The following is an 11,878-nucleotide window of genomic DNA, read 5'->3' as shown; positions in this document are numbered from 1 at the left end:
TCCAACATTCCAGAGAGTTCCACTGGACGAGGCTGGGCAAGAGGCTGACCTTCCCTACCGCTTGACCTTGGTTCCCTGGATAACCCCACAGGCTACTTTGTGAAATTGGGCCTGTCCAGGGCAGGGGGTGGGGTGTTGGGGGATAACATGGAGCTGGCCTGGTCACCTCAGCGGGAGGGTCTGTGGGAAGGTGCCACCTCCTCGCTCAATGTCACACCGCCCCTCCCCGGCCCCAGGACACCCCCTGCTGACTATGAGCGGCAGGGCGCCCAGCAGCAGCATGTGTGGGAGGTTGGGTGGATGCAAAGGATGCTTGTGGGTGAGCATGGTGACCTGGGGTGGGGAATGAGGAGGAGGGCTGGGGGAGCGCCCCAGCTGAGTACAGTGCAGAGAAACGGAGCCCTATGGAGGGTAGCCTGTACCCCTGCTCCCTTCTGAATCACCCAGAATTGGTGCTCCACCGTCCGCGTTAACCTGGTGGTTACTTTGCATAAATGACTGGTTTCAGATCCCCCATTTTCCAGATGAACAAGCTCAGAGAGCAGAGATGAGGTTCTAGAGGTCTCACAGCTCAGAAGCAGAGCAGGGGATCTGACCTGGGCCTCAGGCACAGGCCCAGCGTGCCTCCACGTCCCCACAGTGCCCAGCTGGTCTACCAAGTCAGCGTGAGGAACAGAGGGCTGGCGCCGCCCAGGTTCACAAATCATTGCTGCATTAGTCGGGAAATCCTGCTGAGGACCAGGGGCCATCGTTCAGGTTACCAAATGCCCCTTTGGGTTGAGAGCAGTTAAGTGAGGCTCCCGTGCAAGAAGCCGGTCTCCTCACTTGGCAGAGTCCCATCTGAGGCTGAGACTTCCGGGCGTTGGTTCCCAGGACCTCGCCTTTTGGGGATGAAAAGACCAGGACAGAAACTTATTCATAAAAATGAGGATAAGCCCTGCCAGCACGACTCAGTGGTTGAGTGTCGACCTATGAACCAGGAGGTCATGGTTGGTTCGATTCTGGCCAACAGCACATGCCTAGGTGGTGAGCTTCATCCTTGGTATGGGGTGTGCAGGAGGCAGCCGATCAATGACTCTCTCTCATCATTGATGTTCCTATCTCTCTCTCCCTCTCCCTTCCTCTCTGAAATCAATAATATATATATTTAATATAAATTTAAATAATATATATATTTAAATGAAGGTGAAAGTATTCTGAAAAGAAGCTCGAAGTTCTAGGAAACAAGATTAGGCTTCCCTGTTTCTAGGGTAAAATGAGGCACGGAGGTGCCTGCACACTCAGGGGCAAGGACAGAGCCTATTCATTCTGTCTGGGCGGTGCCGCCCTGGCATCCTCCTGGACCCATGGGCACCTCCCAGGCCCAGGCTCACAGGAGGCCCAAGGTTCATTCCCCTTCTCACCACAAGAGGTCACTGCTGCTCACAATTACAGAGCACTAGGCTGGACCAGCTCCCAATCAGACTTACAGAATCGGACTTACTGGGGATGGGCCCAGCCTTCCAAGGAGTTCTGATGCTTGCTCAGGTTCAAGAACCACTGATGAAGACCGTCCTGCAGGCCCTGCTGGCCCAAGGTCGTGGTCAGAGTAACTCACGGTCACCCTCCCGAAATGCCCACCCTGCTACCTATCTCAGGCAGGACCTACCTTCGCCTTGAAGAAGGTCACAGGTGTACTCTCTGCCCTGTCTGGCCTGATGGCTAATCTCCAGGCAGCCCCCTGCTTCTTCCTGCCCCGTGAGGAGCAGTTATGCCTCTGCCTTTGTGTCTGGGAAGGCTGTGTGGCAGGTGGGGCAGCCTCGTGGGGACAGGAGGACCTGGGGGATGAGCCTCTTCTCATCCCCTCCCCGTCACTGGACCTGGGCCATGACCCTCAGTGTCTGTTCAGCTGGGATGGGAGTGAGGTGAGGGGAGGGGCGTAGTGCCTTCCCTGCCCTGTGGCCGGGGGCTGGCGTGGAAGTCCCCAGCTGTGTCAGTGTCCTATTGCAGTGTAACAATAGCAGCACAGACTCCGCAGCTCCAAACAATGCGCGTCTGCTACCTCTCAGGGTCTGCAGGTCAGGAGCCTGGATAGTTTCACTGGGTCCTCTGCTTGGGATCTCAAGGCTGCCACCCAGGCGTCAGCTGTGATGTGTTGTCATCGGGAAGCTCGTCTTAGGGAAGACTGGCCTGCAGGCTCACCCCAGTTGCTGGCAGAATTCACTTCTTTGAGGTTATGGGACTGAGGCTCTGGCTTCTTGCTGGCTGGAGGGCCCCCTCAGCTCCTGGCGGGTGCCCACATTATCGAGAGGCTCCCCGCAGGTCAGCCTGGCTGCAGACCTCACCAAACCAGCACTGATTCACCACGGATTCAACATTGCCGTCCAACCAACAGGCCCCAGCCGTCTTCGCTGGTTTAACGTAAGTTCTGGGTTCATCTTGCACATGCCCAGACCTGGATCAGCCCCTCCTCCAAGAAGCCCTCATTGATTCTGAGGATAAATGGCATTTCAAGACCACAGTCTGGTCCGTAGCATCCATTAAAATATATATTTGAGAGAGAAAGAGAGGAAGAGAGAGAGAGAGGCACACCGATTTGTTATTCCACTTATTTATTCATTCGTTGGGTTTTGATTCTTGTGTGTGCCCTGACCGGGGATCGAACCCACAAACTTGGCTTATCGGGATGATACTCTAACAGACTGAGCTACCTGGCCAGGGGTTTACTTATCATCCATTTTTAAAAAATTTAATTTGTTATTTTGTTGTGTGTATTTTTAACATAGGTATGAATCATTTCATTAACCAACGTACTGTTAGTGCCTACTACTGATCAGGCAGTTTCTGGAGGAAAGTGGATTCTGAACAAGTGTAATTGGTACCAATTTCAGGACCCTAGAGACGTGGGTGTGGATAAGCCACATGAGGGCATCTGTGCAGTGAGGCCTCAGCAAATCCTTGGGGACAGAGCAGCTCTGCAAGTGATAGGTCTGCAGCGGGAGCCCAGAGCTTGAATGTCTCCGCGTCTATTTGGCTGATGAGGGAGAGATGTTTGAGTTCAGGACGATGCCAGGTAATGAGGGCAGGTGACTCTTGTTGCCATGTTTACCAGCTCGGTGGCCCCGGGGACTGAGGCAGGCGGGAGGAACACGGCTGAGCGGCCTGAGCAGCCTCTTAGGTACCCTCTCAGGCATGGCACCTGGCTTCTGCATAAACAGGTAGGAGTCTCAGGGGCCAGCAGAGAATTCTGGGCACGGCTGATTCTCATTATCTGCAGCCACGTTCTAAAAGTTGTGCAAACACGGAATTAGCAAAGACTGAACCACTGCTTCTAAGGGAAACACAGGGTTAGGTCCCCACTGTTTTCAATCCAGCTCTGCCCCCAGCAGCTTCATAATTCACATCTCCAATTTATTAATCAAACTCCATCCGTGAGGCGGTGTCACGGGCCCCGCTGGTGCTCCTCCGCGTGAATGGTTGCTGCATATTTAACTACGCTTCAGCAACTTCCACTGATGCCAAACGGGAGAAAAATAACCATCACCTTCTCTCTCCAGTACCAGCTCACACTCAGCATGGATAATCGCAAAGCCTCTGCAGGCCGATGAATCAAAATAAATTAGCAATCAACACAAACAGCAAGCTCTCTTTGAAGTACGGTATCAGGGCAGCAGGCAGGGGCGGGATGGAGGGTGGCACGGACCCCTCTCCTGGTCACAGGCATCATTTGGAAAAGGGCAGAGAGGCGGCCCATTGCGTCGGGAGGAGGATGCCAAAACCTGGTCACCTGTGTGCGTGTTCCCCAGAGTCACAGGCCAGGATCTGAAGCTCACATCTCGCCTTGGCATATGGTTGCAATGGAACCTTTTTGCTGGCTCAGAATGTTGACCCGTCAGGTCTCATTTACATGGCTGTGTGGGTGTTTGAGGGTGAGGTGGTGCATGGCTGTAGAAGGGGATGAACTTTTTTCAATCAAACAGAATGGTCGGTAGTAGACCCAAGATCGCACAGCCTTTAGCTCTGACCTCTAACACGCTCCCTGACATCTACTCTCCTGCAAGTTTGGCTGGGAAGTGGGGGGAGTGGAGGAGCATGACACCACCCCTCCCCAGCCAGCTCCCAGCATTGTGCCTGCACAGAAACGTGCTCCACACAGACGTGCTGCCTGCAGGAGGTGTGGCGGACGTGGTCACTGGCCCCTTCTCCTTGTCACTTAGAGCAACTTTCCCAAAGGGCGGGCAGAGCCTTGGAGTCCCGCTGCTCCCTCCCCACCAGCATGGAAGTGCTTTGGAATTTCTGCCCTCAGGGAAGGGCCAGGATGGTGATGAGATGCTCAGAGGCAGGACTCATAGTTGTCTGTTCCAAGTTGCTCCGGCCTTAGCTGGCCCTGGGGTGGAAGCTACTGGGAACCAATCCTTGTGACTGTGGTGCTGTGAACTGGCCAGGAGAAGTGTATGGCCCGGCTCCTGACTCCACACCCCTGCTGGAGAAGACAGATGAGGCAGGAAGGCAGCTAATCTAATGGGACCAGCCACAGAGCAAGCACCAAGTGGCTTATCACCCAGGGAAACAATCAAAACACACAGGCAGGCAGGTGGGCAAGCCGAGCCAGCTCAGCAGGCCCAGTTCAATTTCTTCTTGGCGATGTTGCTGCTTTATTTTCCACGCTCAGGACTCGATGGGCCCAGAGGTCACTCTCTCACCTAGTGCCTGGTACAGCATCACCTGGGAGCTACTGTAAGGCAGCTCAGTGGCAGCACAGTACCCGGTGCCTCTCATCGGGCTGCAGGTCCCCGTTTCGGTGCCTCCGAATGTCTGTGAGTTGCAGCCTGGCTCACTGGTGGCCGTGGCCAGAACCGTCTGCAAGTGACTAATGTGCAGAGCCCAGAGTCAGGCAGGCGGCCCGGTGAGTGTGGGATGCCCGGCAGCAACCTGGGCCCCTGCCAGTGCCACAGTCACCTCCAGCACCTCAGCCAGTAACCGCGGTCCACGCTCCCTCTCTCCCTGGATTCTTCCCCAGGCTCGCCCCTCCTCCAGCTCCAGTGAGGCAGAGCTTTCTGCACTTGAGCTTGCCTTGAGGGAAGCAGAGAATTTCCATTAGCAAAGAGGAGGACAGGCAAGGATGTGTGAGGCAAGGGTGAAGACACACCTGTTCAGGCCGCTAGAAGCACCCCTCTCTCTCCTGGTGGGGGAGGAGGTGGGAAGAGGTGACCTCCAGCCGGGACCCATCCACAAACCAGCTGGAAACACCCGCCCACAGAAGGATCCCCAGGGCTCTGCAGAGGGTGCGGTGAGCGAGGACTTGCTCCCCAGTGTGTGGCACCCAGAGTGTGGCTGGGGGAGGAAGGGGCCCAGAATGCCACCTGGTCCAGGCCTCTCTCACCACCTGGGGCTTCTCAGGTGTCTGCCTCAGGCCAGGCAGCTCCCTCTGCAGATAATACAGCTCCAGGTGAAAGAGGCTTAGGTGGGTCACCACGGCAACCACGGATCAGGAGCTGGCCCCGCCCCTTCATCAGAGGAGCTCTGGTTCCGGCTTCCTGAGACGCAGGCACACACACTCCAGGGACACTAGGCTTGCTGCCTCCTCTGGTCAGCGTTGCTTTCTCGAGGAGCGAGACACTTAGGATGTAGGTTCTCTCCACCCTGCCCTCCCTTGGCTGCCCAACTTTCTGCTTTTCCCTGAAAAGAGCCAGACGCTCTCTCCTCCCAGCCCAGGAAGCAGAAAGCAGGACCCCTGCTGGACCCTTCACCTCCACAGAGGCTGAGCCCAGAAAGCCAGGTAAGAGGGCATCTCCCCAGGAGACGGTGGCTCCGGCGCCCTAGGAAGTTACAGGGGCCGTGGCCTGTCCTGGCTTCATAAACCCTGGGGAAGCCATAGCTTCTGTCGGCTCTGGAACCAGCATTTTCTCTCCTGCTTCCATGGGGAGGACGCAGGCAGGGGAAGAGCCACATCAGAGATTCTCTCATCCACTCGAGAGCTGTGACTTGAGCGCCTACGAAGCACATGGTGCAGAGTCTTGGGACCAGGACACATGGATGATGTGTGGGCCTCAGCCCCGGCCACGGAGCTGAATGTGAGACCCCAGTAGCCCACCCAGGAGAGGGAGCCTGGCCAAGGCGGCTGGCTGCTCTCCAGGGAGGGGGTCAAGCTTGGGAGGGAAAGTCTGAGCTATGACCATGGGATCAGCCCCTTCCAGCTGTGGTCTGTCTCTAGGACCTGAGCTACCCCCTCCTGGTTGCACCTCTGCCTCAGAATGAGGAAGAATGCCATTCATTCATTAGTTCATTTATTCGTCCAGGACCCACTAAGCAAGTGCCTGCTGCCGGCCAGCAGATCCAACAAATTCAGCTCTTGCCCTCACATAGCTTGGAGCCGGGTGGGGAGAGAGGAAAACAATGAAGAGAGGGACCTGTCTGCTTCGGAGGCCATGATGATAGGCCGTGGTGCCAGGCAGCAGTGTGGGGCAGCGAGGGGCAGGCTGCAGGGGTTGCTGCTGACCTCCCAGGTGCGTCCTAAAAGGTGAGCAGGTGTTTGTCAGGTGGGCAGAGGCCCACAGGTCAGGCGGGGTCCCACCCGGCTTGGTGAATGACGTTTATTATTTTTCCGTGATGCCGAATTAAAGTAAGGTCAGTTTGCAGCCTGTGAAGTTGGCCTTGGACCTCGGCGAAAACAGGGATGGAAAGACGGTCATCTGGAGAGGGGAACCCCAACTCTGCAGCCGCGTCGGGACCTCTGTCCAGACCAGGGCCCAGCTGCAGCAGAGCCGCCTGCCTGCTCAGTGAGGCAGCGGCGCCCGGGACAGCCTGGCTCAGGGTCCTGGGGACCGTGCAGGGCAGCCCCTCGCCCTGGCCTGCAGCTGCCCAGCTCAGCTGTTAGAGCCCAGCGTCAGAGGGGGAGCCTGGGTGGGGCTCCCCTTGTACCAAGAAAACAGCTTCCTGGCAGGGACTGCACTGTCCTTCCTTCGCTGGCTGGGGCCGTGGGCCTCAGTACTCCTCCTGCAAGGGCGTCGGAGCCTAGCTTCCAACTCTGAGGTACAACCCACATTGCTCCTGCCAACCGCCCTGGTCCCTGGCCCTGGTCCCCTTCCCACTGCTCACTGCTGGAACCAGGCTCCTTTGGCCCTTGAGTCACGGAGGTGGTTTTTGGGTGTATCTAACGAGCCACAGCTGGTGTAGGTTCGCTCAGGGAGCCACGGAAAAGACATGATCCTCAGGGATGTTTAAAAATAGACTGAAGGGAAGGCCCGGAGAGGGTGGGGGTGGAAGGGGTAATGAGGGGGAGAGGGAGGAGGAGGGGGAAGAGCAGAGAATGAAAGAGAAAGGGTTTGGGCGAGTGATGCCAAAGGGCACAGACCGAACAAGTGAGGGCTTTTCTACTGGTGCTGGGTAAACTGAGGCTTCATCCCGAGCCTTCCCTTCATGGGGGGCAGGGGGCTCAGCTCCCCCAGAAGCCAGGGTTGGGCAAGGCCAGGCACAGGATTGGGGTCAAGCTTGCGCCAAAGCAGGGGGTCCCTTACTTCTTGTGCTATAGACCCCTTTGGAAGGAAGCCTGTGGACACATTTTCAGCAACATGTTTCTAAAGGCATAAAATTAAGTTTATAAGATGACAAAAGAAACCAGCTGCATTAAAATACAGCTACCAACCTATTTTTTAAAATATATTTTTACTGATTTCAGAGAGGAAGGGAGAAGGGGAGATAGAAACATCAGTGATGAGAATCATTGATCAACTGCCTTCTGTACACCCCCTACTGGGGATCAAGCCCACAACCCCAGCATGTACCCCGACGGGGAATTGAACCCAGACCTCCAGGTCAACACTCAACCACTGAGCCACACCAACCGGGCTAGGGACCTATTTTTTTAAAAAAACAATTTGAGATAAAGTAATATATGTCCTTCCCCCTCCAACCATATGTAAAATAATAAAATCTAGTAGCAGGTCTACTCTAACAAATACCATGATTTCACAGTAGTGATGAGCTGACGTGATATGTCAAGAGTGACGGCACTGCAGTGTTATTTATACCTGTGGTCTCTGCTGGGGCTACAGTCACAGGAGTGATGCTACTGCTGAGGTCTGCGGACATGCTCATAACTGGCGGAAATACTACACTCCAGTTCCGGTTAGTGGAAGCAAAGATGGTTTTCCCCCATTGTGAGTTCATTAACCGCTGAATTATCCCTGTGGGCCCCAGGACACTACACCGAGGGACAGTCACAGGCCTTGTTGGTTTAGTTAGCACTTACACGGACATTACTACCCTTATCACCTCATCTTACAGACCGGGAAACTGAGGCATGGAGCAACGAAGGTGATTTGGACACAGGCAGCAGATGGCAGGGAGGGAAGGCTGTGGGCGTAACTTTTTCTTAAACAAGGATTCAATCAATGTTCCTGCATCAGAGGCAGATTGTCGGTGCTGTTGACTGAATGGGAAGCAGGCATTCCTCCCCGGAAGGTTCCAGAGTCACCACGGTGCATGCTACCACGGCCAGGGGGAGCAGGAGTGAGGGGCCTTGAAGCGAACACTGGGGAGTTTGGCTCTGCCACGGGGTTAATCCAGAACAAGGCGGGTGGGTAGAATCCCATTTGTGCAGAGCACTCAGCAAAAACCACCCCTGCTCTTCTGACGAACCTCTGGGTGTCTTTTTTTTTCTTTTTCTTTTTTTAATGTCCTTGACTGGAATCGAAACTGGGACCCTTAAGTCCACAGGCTGATGCTCTAGCCACTGAGCCAAACCGGTTAGGGCACCTCTGGGTGTCTTTATCAGACCACACCTGCCATCGCTTTCTTCCCTAGACACTCAGTCACAGCTCAAACTCACACGGGGTCTCAGCTGTGGGTCAGGTTTTGGGGAGACCCTGGGATAAACCTGTGGCTGTCTGGCTGGCCCGCCTCTCTTGGCTGCTCTCCCTCCCTCCACCTGCCTCCCTCCTTTGCCCTTAAGAACTTAATCAGACCTGCCAAAGAGCCTCCAGGGAGAACAGCTGGCACCAGAGACAGAAATAGCCGGGCAGAACCCCTGTCTCTGTCCAAGCCTCCAGCTCCAGCCAGGGTTGGAGGCAGAGAGCATGGGGGTTGGGGAAGGAGAAAATTCAGAATACGCCCCTGTCCCCCTGAGACCCCACCACCTGGGCAAGAGAAGCTAAGCACTCACCGAGCCCAGGACTCGTGTGGGGTCACCCCACCCAGTCCCTGCCGTCTGATGATGTGGGTTGACCCTGGGAGGAGGGCCCCTCCCGGGCCTACACTCTGGCTTTCTTCTGGCCCAGCCACACCTGAGGAGAGGAGTCTGGGAGGTTAAGGAGATGTGTCCATCCTGGGGTCTCTTCCTCTCTAGATCAGGCCTTAGGTACTGAGATCGAAATCCCTTCCCAGACAGTCGCCTGCCCACTTCCTGAGCCTGAGCAGGTGTCCTCCGTGGGCCCAGTCCTGGCGGGTAGATGGCATCACCAGTGTGGACCAGCCTGAGGGGATCAAAGGGGCAGCTGTTGGTAGGGTCGTGGGTAAGGTTTCGACGTGAAGGCTGGGGTGTCTCATGCATGTTTGCAAGGCTCCTCAGGGTGTGAGAATGTGAGGGGGGCAGGCTGAGGGCCAGGAGCTGGCGCAGCCCACACTGCCACGTGCCAGCGAAGAACTCGAAGGAGGCCAAACATCCCCAGTTCAAGCCTGACCCTCCAAGTTGCTATAAAGATATATTGACAAGAAGAAAGAAGTACTTAATTTATTTCATAAGTGTCTAGGCCAGCAGTTCTCAACCTGTGGGTCGCGACCCCTTTGGCGGTCGCACGACCCTTTTACAGGGGTCGCCTAAGACCATCCTGCATAGCAGATATTTACATTATGATTCATAACAGTAGCAACATTACAGTTATGAAGTAGCAAAGAAAATAATTTTATGGTTGGGTCACAACATGAGGAACTGTATTTAAAGAGCCAGGAGGTTGAGAACCGCTGGTCTAGGCAGAGGGAGGGACACCGATGAAGGCAGGGAGCTGTGGAATGGCCCAGCACAGTCCCTGGTCCCTGCGGGCACTGTTGACCCATGCGTACTTGGGGGGCTGAATGAACCCTCGAAATGGCACCTTTTGGTGCTAGGCATCAACCTGACCCAAGTACTGTATATATTTATTTGGCATTGAAATACTCATCATTTTTTATTTATTTTAATTTTTAAAAAATCTTTATTGTTGAAAGTATTACATAGGTCTTCCTTTTCCCCCCATTAACCTCTTCCAGCCCGCTTCTACCCTCCCCCTCCCCTCACCGCCAGGCCCTCACCACCCCACGGCCTGTGTCCACAGGTGATGCATACATGCATACGAGTTCATTGGTTGACCTCTTCCCACCCACCCTCCCTTGCCTTCCCTCTGAGGTTCAGCAGCCTGTTCCTGCTTCCATACTCTGGCTGACCCATGTACTTTAAAACGCAGGCGCTCCAGGAAGGGTAGTATGTCATACAAGGCCTCCCTCTGCCTGAAGCGATCAAATCCCCTGACCTTCGGCAGAGGCCCCTGGTGCTCAGGACGGCCCACGGCCCACCCCATCGCCCCCTTCCCCATGCTCCTGCCCAGCCTCGGTATTCTGAACACACGGCGTGGCTAAGGACTGAGCAGAGGAGGCCCTAACTGCCTGGACCCCAAGAGGAGGGTCTGCCGGTCGGTCTTTCCCTCCTGCCTCCCAGGGAGGACTCCGGGTGGAATCGAGGCCCCCTCGGGTGACAGGCTCAGGCTGCGTGGAGGGGAACGGTTTTTAGATTTCCTAATTTTGATAATTGCTAAGGGAACTGGCTGTTGAAGTCTCCATGGGTAAGGAGACAATTTGATTTGTGCCACTCTAGAAGGCGACTTCTACCCCGTAATCATGTTCCCAGGTGTGCCTGATTCTCCAGCATGAACAATTCATGCCTGTGGGCTGAGCATTGTGGGTGCAGAGACGTGGGAGGGCTGCCTAAAGCCTGTGTGTCCTCAGGAGGTGACACAGGCCTCATGGCCAAGCTGTGGAGACTGAGCTCATGGAATCTCTTTACTCCACACCAGGGGAGTCTGGGCAGGAAGAGGACTAATGGTTCAGAGAAAGGGGAGCCCCCTGGAGGGGAAAAGGCACAGAAAAGGGAGCTGGGGCACCTCGGAGATCCACTCAGATTTTAGTCCAGGAGTGGCACTTACCTTCAGTGCTGTCAGGCACAAACCCTGACAGGCAGCGGGGCATGCCTGACAGGGCAGCTCATCCACCCATTCACCCATTCATTCATTCATTCATTCACCTAGTCAGTCAGTCAGTCAGTCACCAAACCCATATTGAGCAGGACTGTGGGAATATGCTCATGGGTTAGGGCAGTGGTCGGCAAGCTCATTAGTCAACAGAGCCAAATATCAACAGTACAACGATTGAAATTTCTCTTGAGAGCCAAATTTTTTAAACTTAAACTATATAGGTAGGTACATTGTTACTAACTTGATTAGGGTACTCCTAAGGCTTAGGAAGAGCCACACTCAAGGTGCCAAAGAGCCGCACGTGTCTCGCGAGCCGCAGTTTGCCGACCACAGGGTTAGGGCCCTGCCTTTACATCTGATGCTCCTTGCAGACCAGGTTGGGGCCCTCCACCTGGGTACCTTCTCCCTCAGTCCATGTGTCTGAAGCCGCACTCACCCTTCACCCCTCCCATCCACAAAGCCTTCTGTGGTCCCTTTCATCATCTGGAGTCACTCCTTCCCTCCCCCCACAGTACCCACTCTGTGCTTCACCAGCCACATTGACTTCTTTCCACTGATGCGATGGTTCTTACTCATCACTCCCTGCGTCACTGGAGAGCAGGGCCCCTGACAGGCTTTCCCACTTGTGGTCCTGCACAGATGTGCACACGGTGCTGGATTAGTGCTCCCAAATGAAT

The sequence above is a fragment of the Myotis daubentonii genome, chromosome 18, assembly GCF_963259705.1.
Source record: "Myotis daubentonii chromosome 18, mMyoDau2.1, whole genome shotgun sequence".
NCBI classification, from domain to species: Eukaryota; Metazoa; Chordata; class Mammalia; order Chiroptera; family Vespertilionidae; genus Myotis; species Myotis daubentonii.
This window is presented reverse-complemented; position numbering follows the sequence as displayed.